Source organism: Epinephelus fuscoguttatus, linkage group LG1 (genome assembly GCF_011397635.1).
Source record: "Epinephelus fuscoguttatus linkage group LG1, E.fuscoguttatus.final_Chr_v1".
Classification (NCBI taxonomy): Eukaryota; Metazoa; Chordata; class Actinopteri; order Perciformes; family Serranidae; genus Epinephelus; species Epinephelus fuscoguttatus.
Genome location: NC_064752.1, coordinates 11,236,473 through 11,250,627, shown reverse-complemented (window position 1 = coordinate 11,250,627; position 14,155 = coordinate 11,236,473). Strand labels below are relative to the sequence as shown.

Sequence of the window (14,155 nt, the reverse complement as noted above, 5' to 3'; positions counted from 1 at the left end):
AATTTACAGTTATCATACCGTCATCATACCATTTTTCACTAGTTGTCATCTAGTGAAAAATGCAACTGGACAGAAAATCTCATCTTTATTTTAGTCATTTTCAATAGGAAGACATTTTACACATACTGCCATTTAAAAAATGGTTTCATGTTTGAATTATAGTAATAAACTTTTGTTTCACTTTTAAAAAAAAATCCCTTTTATTTTCATTCCTTTACGAGTTATTGTAACTAATAGAAATAAGGTACCATGAAACCACGACATGTTCTGAGACGGTTATCGTACTGTGAAAATCTCATACTACTGCAACCCTAACAATGAGTTAACAAGGCAGTTAAGCTGGTCTTAGTTTGGTGAAAGAGGAAATCTTTATTCAGAATATACAGCTGTATTTTTCTGTTTGATAAGAATATTAACTCTTGACATTTTGTGACTTGATATTGTTTAAGTTAAGAGAGCGCGTGGAACATTGCCATATGAACATAGAACATATGGTCACATTAAATGTTTAAACTTATGAACGGTTGAAGATAATTTATAAAAGGTGACTGCTTCTATATGCAGAGATTTGACTGGGTTACTGACCAATGCCAGTGACTCAGTAATACCTTTATGTGTCAGTGTTTCTAGATTTCAAAACCCAGTGTGACTCAGTCTCTCCAGTTCTCCCAACTAAACCACTGGTAAAACATTTATTATGATACAGGACTGTATAATTTATTAGTCTTAGTTTGGTGAAAGAGAGAAACCTTTATTTAGAACATACAGCTGTATTTTTCAGTTAAAATAAGAATATTAACTTTTGTGACTTTATATTGTTTAAGAGATTTTGCGGAGCATACCAAACTTGCCGATCAATACCATCATATACCATATACCATATACCACAGCAAACTTTCAGGAAGGTATGAAAAAAAACAGGTGCTGCCAAACCCACAAAGCAGCATCTTCTTTGAAAGAACATCATAGAAACCATCAGGGTATGATTCTATTGAAAGATTTTATTGAAAGATACTGCTACTGTGCTCCCACAGATGAAAGCCATGCTGACTGAACAATCACTCCCGATTGTTCACCAGACTGAATTGGATTACGCGAGCATAAGAAACACCCAGATATCTCAGAGACATAATTGATATTTCCACATTATTACAATCAACAAGACAGCCGGTGCCTTGAATAAAAGTTGAGCTTGATAAAACTAATACAGAACTGGAGCCCGAAAGTTTTTCCACTTAAAATAACCCTCCGCAGAATGAAAATGACAGGTATTCTGAGCAAACTTCTTTGAGGGAAGGCATTTGGACAAGCCATCAAACACACTGCAGCTTAGAAAAATAAAGAGCCCCGGGAGTGGAGCTGTGTGAAAGCTATTCTTGAGGGGAAAATAAGATACATCACAGAATAGAGATGAAACCAACTCCTACACACCCTGTCCCTGACCTACATAGAGCTCTGAACACTCTCCCGCTGTGCACCAAATGTGCTAATGAGTGGAGGGATGTTGTATGTGAATAAAGGAAAGTGAGGTATGTGTACACTTTCATGGGCGATCCGTGGAACGCCAAGTCACACGTGCACACGTGTACTTTCTGATTGAAAATGGCAAGCATCATTACCGTATGTGTTGTTTTAAACATAGCAGTTCTTGTATTTGCATATTAAGTGCTGTTGGTTTTATTGGTTGGTTTTCATTTTGTGGTATTTTTCCCTTCACGTCCTTTCCATTCAAATTGTGCAGTTTTTGATTACTCACTTGGATCTTGTGTGCACTTGGCATCTGATCTATGTTGCCTGATTTAATCTCAGTTCCCTTTTGTGTTGTATTTCACTTCACAAAGCAGTGAGGGTATGTAATCTGCTTTTAAAAATGAAATGAAATCACGGGGTTTCAAAACAAAAGGAAGAAAAAAAGAGGTGCCTAACCACTAACTGTTTTCAGAGCTTTCTGTCAGGGTTTTGCAGATCTGCTGAGCTGCATATTTAGTTCTAGCCACTGATTTACAGAGTGCTGTGTTTGACCTACTACAGACAAACCTCACAGCCATTGGTCAGTGGCAGTCGGGTATATCAATGGACAATGGAAGAGAGCAGCAGCTGGTGACAACTGAATAAACAGCATTGGGATATCTAACAGAAAGTCAGTGAGAGCACCGCTGCTTAAGGCTTTTCCTTAACAGAAAATGGCACACAAACACTCAGACACAGACAATGAGAGACCAGCCGACCACCGACAACAACAAACAGTGCCAGGCAGAGACGTTTCTGCCTCTGGCGTTGCTTCGTTCTCCAGCTTCCCCGAGGACTTCCTATCAAGAGATACGAATGTGACTCGGCCAATTTAGGAACTGCAAACAGCTCCTTGAGAACAGACGGAATATATCTTTCTTTGCCTGTCAAAAGGCATAACAATCTGAGTGGGAGGCTGTTCACAGACATTTGTGGATTTCATGGGTTCCCTTAAACATAACATTGCCCTTCCAAAGATTTTTAGAACACAGAAGAGGCCAAGTCTATTGCATTATATATTATGAATGTTATGAATATTTTAAATTTCACTTTAAATGAATTTCTGACGACTGCCTGCCAAAGGCACATCATATCGCACTGTAAACACAACATGATTAGAAGGTTATCTATGCATATTTGAGATACTCTTCCCCCAGGTCTGCCATCATGTTGCCACGGTTAAGATGTTCAGGGACATATTATTCATTCAGGAGCCAGTCTGGCCTTCAGATGCCCTCTGCTGTAGAAAGCAGCTCCAATAATGTCAGTCTACAACAGCAGTGATGTGCTGATGGTGTCACATTAGTCAAGGACACAGTGGGAGTAACCTCCACCTCCCAGCTGGCATTTGTGCTCACAGCACAATGCTGGATTCATGTGTGCTGTAATGTACAAACACTGAGCAGAGATAAGAATGTCCCGAATGTGTTAACCTGACAATGCTCCAGTTCAGTGTTTTTCAAACTTTTTACAGCGCGTACCAGCTCGTAAAATGTTAATGCTCTCAAGTGCCATCACTACGTACGTTAAGAAAATGTAGCACAGGCCTACCCTATTCAGCTGCAGTCAGTTTATGCATGAAGCAGGTTTATTTTTAATCAGAAGGTTATTTATTTTTGACTGTTGTCAGCCATAGCCTCACTGCAAAGGCCACCCCCTTATTAGGTGCTGTGGAGACATCACTGGCACTGCTTAAAGAAGTACGTCCCTGCTGGAGAGATGGGTCTTTTCATAAAACTGGGGTGTCTATGTAATAGAAAGACACAAATACTTTTAAAACTGGTGATACATGACCTGAGAAAAAAGAGAAGAAAGGCTCTAGCATATGCTTTTGCTCAAGAGGTAGAAAGCCTAAACTACCAGAATGCACTGTGCCACGCCGGACAAATAAACTCTACCACTTGTTGGTGATGTAATGCAAGCATCCCTGTACTGGCCAGGCCCAAAAGGAAGTGTGCCGGGCTTTGAAGCCAATTTTCCTAGTGGACAAACAGTGGCACTGCAACTCCCAGGTCCAACATGTGGTGCCATGGGGCCCAAAAATATTTTTTCCCGTTGACTTACATTGGGAAAGAAACGTCTGTAAATCCGTGGATTAATTATTTAGCGCGTCACAACACCCACAAAATGACTCATTCCACTCTTAGGATTTAATTAATTTGAAAAGTCTGGAGGAGCAGCAAGTTTAAATAATTTCATCCCCATCCAAGTTAGTGGAACATTAAACCTGAAGTAGCAGGCTTGGCTAGCGGAAGTCTCAAAAGCGCCTGCTCTATGGCCCCATGATGCAGAAGAAGCACTGATCATCTGGGGAATTTCGTACCACAAAATAGAGCTTTTTTGGCTTTATGTGCCACTGAGCAACTGTCATAGGAATGGACAGGGTTCCACCTTTACCCTGACCTGTATCCAGGTCTCTTAATACAGCCATGGTTTGGCACGGGGAAACAATATGGCAGCCAGCTGGTAGAAAACAATCTCAAATTACAGTTGAACAGTAAGCTAAAATGTGTTTTTTGAAAACATTTTTGGGGAGAAATAGGCAACACAGTAACAGATTTTGGTTCATATTTAATCAGCACTGCCTAGTTTTACCACATGGCACCTGCTTCTTGTTCACAAATTCTCGTATTACAGCCAAACAGTGCACTAAAATATGTCTCATGAACAGGATAACATAGCGGGCTGATACTGAAACAGGAAAGGCTAAACTAAATTACATTTCAGGGATCTCATTTTCCAAATATTTTCATTAAAAATGTTGTCATATTTTGATAGCATATATTTAAATGTACTGATTTTTTTATTTATTTTTTGGGAGGTTCCTCTGCATACCACTAGAGGGAGCACTTTAGGAACTGGTGCTTTAGTTTATCAAGAAAAATACTACTCAAACTGATTTTATAAAATGTCCAGGTTTCAGTGAATAATGGTCACCCATAGCTTTTCAGCATATGACCAGTTGAAGATAATAAAAGGTGACTGCTTCTATTTACTGAGGTTTGACTGGGTTACTGACCAATGCCAGTGACTCAATAATTACCTTTATGTGTGAATGTTTCTGGATTTCAAAAGCCAATGTGACTCAGTCTCTCCGGTTCTCCATGCAAAACTTCCATTATGCAAAACTAAAGCTATGATTATCTGAAGAATCCATCACTGGCTGAAGGCTGAGACAGAAACTTACAGTATGTAGGAGAGGATAAGTTTAGTAAGTGCTGCAGTTCCTCCTCACAGCCAGTCAAATCATGAGGTCATGAGGTAGTCAAAGGCAGAGGTGAAAAAAGTACTCAGTTATTCTACTTGAGTAAAGATAGTAATATTACAGAGTAGTGTGTTCATCATAATGAACACATCTGTGACCCCGCTCACAGTAAAAAAAAATAATGTCACGCCTCCCCCTCCTCCTCAGGTGAAGAGAGGACACAGGATGTTGACAGTGTATTGTTCTCCTCAATACAAAATCGTGGAGGAAGGCACAGCAACAGACGGCGCCGCCCTTCAGAACCAAAAGAGGGGGGAGAAGTCAGAGAAGAAGCCCCAGCCCAAACAGGGTGACCCAGCTCACAGTGAAAATACTTTTTAGGCCTGACGGTCTGCACCCATCACAGGAAGGCTCATGCCTTTTATCCACCAACACTGAACTGACTTTACACTCCTGAAACGCTTTCACTCCATGACCTCACAACACACTTCATCCTCCACTCTGACCCTGTGTCTAACATCCCTGTTCTGATTACTAATGGCCCTCGTAAGCACCACCGGTCTAACTCCTGTACAAGCTTTTATAACCCAGAAACTGAATCACCATTAACCTCACACCTCAAACAAGCTGGAGGGTGCCATCTGCAAGTCGGCCCTCCTGTGATGCTGGGCAAATATCATTGAACGCACACACGTTCAGATCCAGAAATGGCCTGGGGTTAATGCATCTATACATCAGAAGTCTGTGTAATCAGTTTAAACTGGATCAGCTAGAAATTCTCATATCACAGACGGACCCCGATACCCTGGTTTTGACATAAACCTGGCTTAAACAGAGTATACACAGTTCTGAATAGAGTGGGAAGAGGGGTTGGTGTGGCTGTGTATGTGACGTCATGTCTGTCCATTATAGTTTTAAATGCTGTCACAATTCCTCATTCCTTTGAACTTATTGCTCTGAAGGTACATGTGGTGGGTGTTTATAGGCCACCCTCAGCTGTTTCTGGTGCTGTTAATAAATAAGCAGACCTTCTTGTTCAGTACAGTCAGTCAGAGATGCTAGTTCTAGGTGACTTTAACCTAAATTGGTTCTCTAACGACTCAACTACTTTAAAGGAAATGTGTGATAATCTCAATCTGTCACAGCTCATTGAGGAACCGACCAGACCCAATCTGAAGGACCCTTCAAAATCAACACTAATTGATTTTATTCTCTCCAGTATAAGGGACAAAATTACGGCTTCTGGAGATCTTGCACTTCGCTTCAGGGACCACTGTCCTGTAGCCTGTGTTAGAAGTTCTAAATGGGAACGATCAACCCCCAGAATTGTTACCAAAAGAAACTTAAAAACTTTCAATGAACAGGCTTTCCTCAATGACCATACAGGCTGTAATATATATCACACCTCTGAAATACTGGACATAAAATTAGCCTTGGAATACTTTACAAAATCATTTATTACTATCATTGATAAACATCAGTTTGATATGGTTTACTCAGATTACTCTCTTAATAATAACCCTCGGGATCACGTGCTCCCCTCATATCGTACCTCTCAGTTCACCCTTCAGACTGTCACTTCATCTGTTGTTAAGGAAGCGCTGCAAACTACTGATTGCAGGAAAGCAACTGGGGAGGATCATTTAGAACCCTATTTCTTAAAGTTCTCTGCCCTGATTATTACTTATCAAATTACATATCTGTTTAATGGGCTGGAGCCTATCCCAGCTGACCTTGGGTGAGAGATGGGGTACACCCTGGACAGGTCGCCAGACAACAACACATAGAGACAGACAACCATTCACGCTCACATTCACACCTACGGCCAGTTGAGATTCACCAGTTCACATGCATGTCTTTAGACTGTGGGAGGAAGCAGGAGTACGGAGAAAACCCACGGTGACACAGGGAGAACATGCAGACTCCGTACAGAGGGGCTCCCCCACCCAGGAGCTCGAACCCCCCACCCTGAGTTTGAACCAGGAACCCTCTTGCTGTGAGGTGACAATGTTAACCACTGCACCACTGTTGCTGTAACGAGTAACTGAAGTTATAAGATAAACGTAGTAAAGTGAGTACAATATTTCTCTCTGAGATGTAGTGGAGTACAAGTATTAGGTAGCAGAAAATGGAAATGCTTCAGTAAAGTACAAACAGGCCTACCTCAAATATGTGCAGTATTTGAATAAATGTTATATTCCAGCACTGCTCAAGGGTGTCTTGATTCTTGATTGATGTCTTGTATTCCAATGTTAGATAAGTGCAGCCACCATTTCATCTCTTGTATCTCAGATAGATATATCTGCCTTATGCACATGCTACACATTACCAGGGTACCCTTGCAATTTAGACTTGCACTTTCATGAAGTTTAGGAACTCACAAGAGACAGACTGAAAAAAGGAATGAGCATAGTCATCGCAACAGAAACCGAGATATCCTGACTTTTGGTTCCTGGTGCGGGTCAAGTTTCACAAACAATTGATCATACTGCACCTCTAATGCAGAGGTTTTCAAAGTGTGAGGGTGGTGCAGAGGGAGCAGCGTGAGGCAAAGAGAGGTCAAAAGGATGGCTGTTCTTGAGCGTCAGTTCCTTAAAGCATTGTTTCCCAACTGGTCCAGCCTCGGGGTCCAGATTACTCCTTAGTCACAGTTTAATACATGAAGCATCATACTTCTGTTTGGTCATATTGTCGAGCTAGTTTGCTGTCTCTGTAAAGTAGCTGTCTATTAGTCAGTCAATCTACAGCAGGAAATGGCACTTCAAAATGAAAGCTCTGTGGCAGAATTCACTGTACTTTCATTTTTTGACACATTTGCGAGTCACTTGCAGTCCATTCAGAATGGGCCCACAACCCACTTTTGGACCATGACCCAGCAGTTGGGAACCACTGCTTTAAAGGAGCTGTGTATGATGTTCAGAACATATGATTCAAAGGTTGTTTGCACATGGCTCTCAACATGGACGTGGCTAGCAGCTAACAGTGCTAAGAGTGCAAACAGTGCCAACAACAGTGTAAGCAACGTGGGTGTGTGAGAAGGAAGTCCAAACACTGATCAGTCAGCCATTACGCGGCATTACACAAGAACTACCAGCATCCTGAACAGCGCCAACTAGTGGAAATACCTGATACCAGAACATCATAACATTACTGTAAACACTGAGTATGTGTAAACATGATGGTGTCATGTACATTCAAGTGTGTACTATTATATGTACATCACACAATTTAACTCTTACAACAGCAACAGTGCTGACAGAGCTGACAATGTTAACTGGGGGTGGGCACAGCGCTTCCTCGATAACAGCGTCTCGATGTCAGCTGTACACTGTAGGACAGCAGAGCAGAGCCGTGTCAGTTAGCCAGCTTGTTGGACACATGGGGCTCAAGCACTAACATACACCATCTACTACAACAACAGACAGAGAAGCATGGATTACTACACACACACAGGGACTGTGACATCCGTCTATGCTCAGGACACCATTACCCCACAATATCTTTCCATAGAAAAAAGTTTTTTGCTGCTGTATTGGTGCTCTGAGTGTTATATAGGGCAGTGGTTTCCAACTGGTCCAGCCACGGGGTCCAGATTTCTCTTTAGTCATTAGTTCAAAGTACACACAGTTTAATAAATTTAGTGTCACACTTGGGTTTAGCCATGTCTTGGAGCTAGCTTGCTGTCTCTTTCAAGTAGCAATCCGTTAGTCACTCACTCTACAGCAGGAAACTGCACTTCATAATAAAAGCTCTGCATCGTGTTACAAATGACACGTTTGTGAGTCACTTTTGGTCCATTCAGATTGGACCCGCAACCCACTTTTGGACCACAACCCACCAGTTGGGAACCACTTGTATAGGGCTCCTTTAAAACGCTCAGATTGCCACAATTAGTGTCAAAACTCTCATTTCTTCTGTGAGTCATAACTCAGTCAAACAGAAATGATGTAGTTTTTTTGTAGATTCTCAGTACCCTAGCTTTATGAGGCTATTCTCTCAGATATGCATCATTTAGAAATGATAAAAAGACGCTTTTTATTACTCAAGAACTTGCCTGAGAATCACCATATTTTTAAGTTTCCTTCAGTATCACAGTAAACCAGTGATAGTTGTCTGTGCATCCGTGGATATATTGCAAAGAGGAACTGATACTGTGGCATACTTGCCAACATGTAAACACATAGGCTGAAAAGCAAATCAAGTTGTAGCTCACAGTAGGATGCAGATGACAGGGGATGTTGGGGGGGGTCACCAGTGTCTCAGTTTTGTCTTAGGAGCCCACATCGTCAGTCTTTATATTAAAAAAAACCCTGCCCTACTGCAAGAAACAGTTAAACCCTCCATGCCTGGCACATGACCACGCCTTTCAAACTCCTCACTTCCAGGTTCCAATCTGAAACTGACATGTCATCATGGTTATTTTGAGAGAGTCTCAGACTGTACACAGTTTCTCCAGAGCCACAGAAGAGCTGTAATGAAACTGTGCCCACAGGCTTAGTTATCCCCGGTACGCATGAAGGCACCTTCATGTGTACGAATACCTCTTTCATATATTCTAGTACACAGATGATGCTTTTTTAATAGTATCCTTACATACACTGGCCAAAAAACAAATTTATTACCAATCTGTCAAACTTAACCTTTGTAACAGAGAGCCTTACAGTGTTTGCTCAATAACTGTGAGACCACTAAGAGCAGAAAGTCACTTTTAGAGTATTGACTTTAGTTTGTGTGATGATCCTGTGGGATATATTAGCTCCCTGTTTATCTTAAAAATAGCAAAGACTAGGATAAAAGAGTCCAAATTCAAGAGTTCATTCTATTTACGATTTAAAGTCAAAGCTTTAAGATGAAGTTTCCTTTGAGTGCTGAGAGACATTAAATATCTCCTGTCAAATTCAGCCTGATCTTGCTATTGAACCATATCACGACATGTACAACAACTGCGACACAACACAGAGTACAAAACGATAGTTATTTGAACTACACTAATGTAGATCAAAAATATCTGATGCAAACCGTCTCTGACAGTTCAGTATGTGGCAGGTGCAGTGACCCAACTCTTGTATCACAGTCAGTTGTTCCCTTTGGCATCAGTCACTGTGTTTGTCTGATGTTAGCTATTGTACAGCCTCAGGTAGGGAACGGCCTGCTTTCACTGTCATCAGTGCAAAAGAGTTTGGCTGCTCTTTTCATGTGCCAGTCAAAGCAGATATCACCAACATATGAAAATATTCTCCTGAATCAAAGAGTTCAGTCATTATTCAGGAAGTTCCAGAGAATGCTTTTCATATCGTCCAGTTACCCAGAGTTCAGTGTAAGCTTGTGTTTAACAAATAGGTGACGATGATGAGTTACTCTTCACACCAGCGTAGTCGAGTTGATTTGGCCTTGGACTCTGTTATCAGAAGAGTTAAGAGTCCTGACACACCAAGCTGATGGTCTCGGGCTGTCTGTGAGCATCTGTCACCCTAGTTTTGGTGGTATGTCCCACACCGTTGGCAACTTGTCGGCCTGTGGCGGCTTTTTTTGGCCGATTCAGCATGTTCAATCACTGTCGGAGCCCGTCACTCTGACTGGCAGTTCAGCACAAAAAGAGAAACGTAAGGGAGGAAACCAAACTAACAGTTAAAGTCAAGACGGCATGAGATCACAACAAACTTGTAAGATTATGTTTTTAGCCGTTGAGCCTTTGAAGCATCCTTTGTTCTTTCAGCATTAGGTTGTGATATTAATGTGCTAACTGGCTAACTAGCATCTTGATTCCGTCCTGTTGGTCTTCTGGTTTCCCGTTTTGAAAGACAAATACAGACTATCGCTGCCTGTTGGTCGGGAGAGTTATATCCTCTCACGCAAGATCATAACATACGTGCTAGCTGGCCGTTGGCTCTAGTCTTTGTCATGTCTTCTAGTACAACTTTATGGCCAAAACAAGGTCTTTACAGTTGGTTTGGAGTACCTGGGCCTGTACAAGTTCAAGACTTTGATTCAAAAGGGGTGCAGAACGTATTTGCTAGTTGGCTTTAGTCTTTGCGCAATGGTCAAGGGCAACTTTTTGGCTAAGAAGCAGGTGACATGAGGCAGTTAGCCTTCGTCACCACAAGTTCTTGGATGTCTTTTTGGTGTGTCTGGGCCTGTACTAGTTAAAGTCTTTTGTCCAAAAAAGGTGCCGAACGTACAAGCTAGTTGGCTGTTGGCTGTCATCTTTGCGCTGTGCCCAGGTGTAACTTTTTGGCTGAGACGCAGGTGATGTGAGGCCTTCGTCACCACTAGTTATTTGATGTTGGTTTGGTGTGTCTGGGTCTGTACAAGTCTTTTATTCATGTGCAGAACGTACATGCTAGTTGGCCGCTAGCTGTAGTCTTTGTGGTGTGTTTAAGTGCAACTTTCTTGCTAATTTGCAGGCAATGTGAGGCAGTCAGCCTTTGTCACCACTAGTTCCTTGATCTAGTTTGGTGTGTCTGGACCTTAACAGGAAATAAAAAAGTTTGGGTGACGTGATGCGAATGTGACAACAAAATACTGCAGGTTAGCCTCAACAAACATCCCTGAATTCTTCCTGTAAATTAATTATCTGACACTCACAAAGGGATGTAGTCAGTGTGTAATCCAGTACACCTTGAAACATTTGGCAGGCGTGTCACCACTATCAAATGACTGATTGTGTACTTGAGCACCAAGGCCCTTCCATGTGTACATATGCGTGAGTGCAAGTTTTCATGGGTGAATGTGTAGCAAAAGGGGAAAGGGTTCCCATTGATAGTGAGGTCTTTGTGGTAGCTTCAGGCCATGCATGCACGGATTGTTAATGTCTGTTGGAAGTGCTGGACTGTGACTAAGAAGAAAAAAATCTGATACAGTGAGTCCATGGAGTGTCTCGAAAGAAAAAAAGGCACTTGGACATCCGGCAAGTGAGGCAGAAACAGTGCCCTAGCTCAAAATGCAAATTACTTTGGTCAGAGGTCCCTTAGCACCCCTCCTCACCCCTCTCCTCCCTGTCTCCCCTCTCTATTCTGTTCAGAGCATTGAGGCAGCGTGAAATCCATCCTGGGAGGGGCTATTGTACTCCGGGAAGCAACCGTCAAACTGGAATGGTTAAGGCCTGGCCCGAGCCAGGGGATCTCTTTATATAGCCTGAGGCTGTGGAGGAGCTGTGCAGCGCTGCTGAAAAACAGCCGGGCCAGAGGTGTGGGTCTGGGACGTGCCGCCAATCTCTCACTCATCCTTCCTGGTGTCTGTCTCAGGGAACTGCCGCTATCATAACAAGGCCTCACGCTCCGCAGCCCTGCCGGCTCTCTGAGGCAGGCTCAGGTTTAATCGTCCATGATGGTGTGTACTCTGCCAAAGGGCCACACGGGTATCTGCCATTCCCATCCTCTCCTCCTCCATGTTCCCCCTGTCCTCTCCGCTGCTCCTATATAGCTGTCGGACTGAGACAGAGAGGCACAAACCAGCACACCCACCCCCAGCTCCACTCCATCAATGGCCCCCTTTGGACAAAGCTGCTGTCTTTGCAACATGCTAACCATGCTGAGAGTGAGGAGGGAGACAGAGGAGAATGAAGGGAGGAAAGGGGGAAAGTGTTTAGAGGACAACAAATAGACGCCTCTCACCTCCTTATCTTCAGCAGTGTGTCCTCCGAGAAGCTTCAGGCACTCCCTGGTGACCCTTTAATCCCGGTAACCTCCCATACACTCTCAGTTTTTACCACACTGCCGGGTCCAGCACAGTCATCTTTATGGTATCCTGCGAGGGCTGCAAGTGGCTGAGAACAGATTGGAATTCTCCTGTGCTGTTTACTTTCCCACAACTTCTCCCCTGCACCGTGTGCACGAGCAGCTCAAGATGAGGTAACCCTCTGTGCTCCCTCCCCTCTCCCTCTGCCTCGTTGTGTTCCTCCCTCTATCTCCCCTCTCTGTCCCTCTCTTTTTCAGATGGGTCCTTTCCCCCACTCAGCCCCTCCAGTCTCTCATTCTGTCCTTTCTTTGGTTTTCCTCCCTCCTCCCACTCTCCAGACCCCTGCTGCTGCCCAGACAGCAGCACAAAGCAGGGTGAGGGCTCTCAGACTCAACCAGCCAATGGGAGAGTGACAAAGTCAAGCACGTGGCCAATGAAAAGCCTAGGGGGCTGTGTGTGTACCAATCAGGGGAGTTTTTGCGTACAAGTGGGCTGGACAAAGGGAATTAGGGGCAATGCTATCTCAGAGTACTTCCGTGTGGGACTGAAGTTCACACTGAACTGGAGTCAGCTGTGTGAATTTCTCTCTAATGGTTGAGATTTAACCGGAGCAATACATGTGATACATTCAATAAAATGTTCAAAGGTAAAATGAGACTTTGCTCATGCAATATAACAATCAACATGAGACATATTTTATATTTAAAAAGTAGCTTTAATGAATATGATTGTTGGCAACATGTAAGTAATTGCAAAATGCCCCACCACTTCTCTAACACGAGCAAGACACACAGACTTTGTGGTGTTTTTACCTATTTTTTACTCTTTTCGGATAATTTCTGTGTCTTGTTTGCTTTCTTATGTCTCTCTGCGGTTGTTTTCCCCATTTTTTTGTTGTTATTTTGTGTTTCTTTAAAATAATTTTGTGTCTCTAAGGGTCATTTTGTGTCCCTGAAGAAATTTTGTGTGTCTTTTTTGGCCTTTTTATGCCTCTTTGTGTTTTTCTTGCCCCTTCTTATAGTTACTTTGTGTCTCTTTTTGTTCATTTTGTGCCTCTTTATGTTTTTTTCCCCTTCTTGTGGTTATTTTCCGTCTCTTTGTAGTTGTTAAGCATATTTTTGTATATAATTTTGTGTTTATTTGAAATAGTTTTGTGTCTTTTGGGGTCATTTTGTGTCCCTGGTGAAATTTTGTGTGTCTTTTTGGCCTTTCTTTGACTTTTTGTGGGAGTTTCCCCCCATTGTAGTAGTATTTTGTGTCTCTGAAATATTTTGGTGTCTTTTTGGTCATTTTGTGTCTCTTTGTGGTTGTTTTGTCCCTTTTTATAGATATTTTTGTGTTTATTTGAAATAATTTTGTGTCTTTTGGGGTCATTTTGTGTCCCTGAAGTGACTTTGTGTCTCTATTTAGTCATTTTGTGTCTCTTTGTAGTTGTTAAGCCCCGTTTGGTAGTTATTTTGTGTTTCTTTGAAAACATTTTGTGTCTTTTGGGATCAATTTGTGTACTACTACTGTGCTAATCCCCATTAGCACCAGCAACAGCATCGGCTATTCTTGCTTTCTTGTGGTTATTTTTTGTCTCTTTGAAGGAACTTTGTGCCTCGTTTTGGTCATTTTGTGTCGTTTTGTAGTTGTTTTGTCCCTTTTTGTAGATATTTTTTGTGTTTATTTGAAATAATTTTGTGTCTTTTGGGGTCATTTTGTGTCCCTGAAGAAATTTTGTGTGTCTTTTTAGCCTTTTTGTGTCTCTTTGTAGTTGTTAAG

The 14,155-nt window shown here is 42.3% G+C and overlaps 1 protein-coding gene across 3 annotated transcripts in view; it reads right to left on the bottom strand.

Moving 5' to 3' along the window:
* Nucleotides 1-12,733, bottom strand: part of arhgef10la (Rho guanine nucleotide exchange factor (GEF) 10-like a) — a 169,075-nt gene extending 156,342 nt beyond the window's left edge. For 2 of the 3 annotated variants that reach the window (XM_049572451.1, XM_049572466.1), the window contains exon 1: nucleotides 12,328-12,733. The gene's annotated coding sequence lies outside the window, so the exon portion shown is untranslated. The remainder of the gene's footprint in view (nucleotides 1-12,327) is intronic. The other variant, XM_049572460.1, reaches the window with a different exon arrangement.
* Between the last annotated feature and the right edge of the window lie 1,422 nt (nucleotides 12,734-14,155).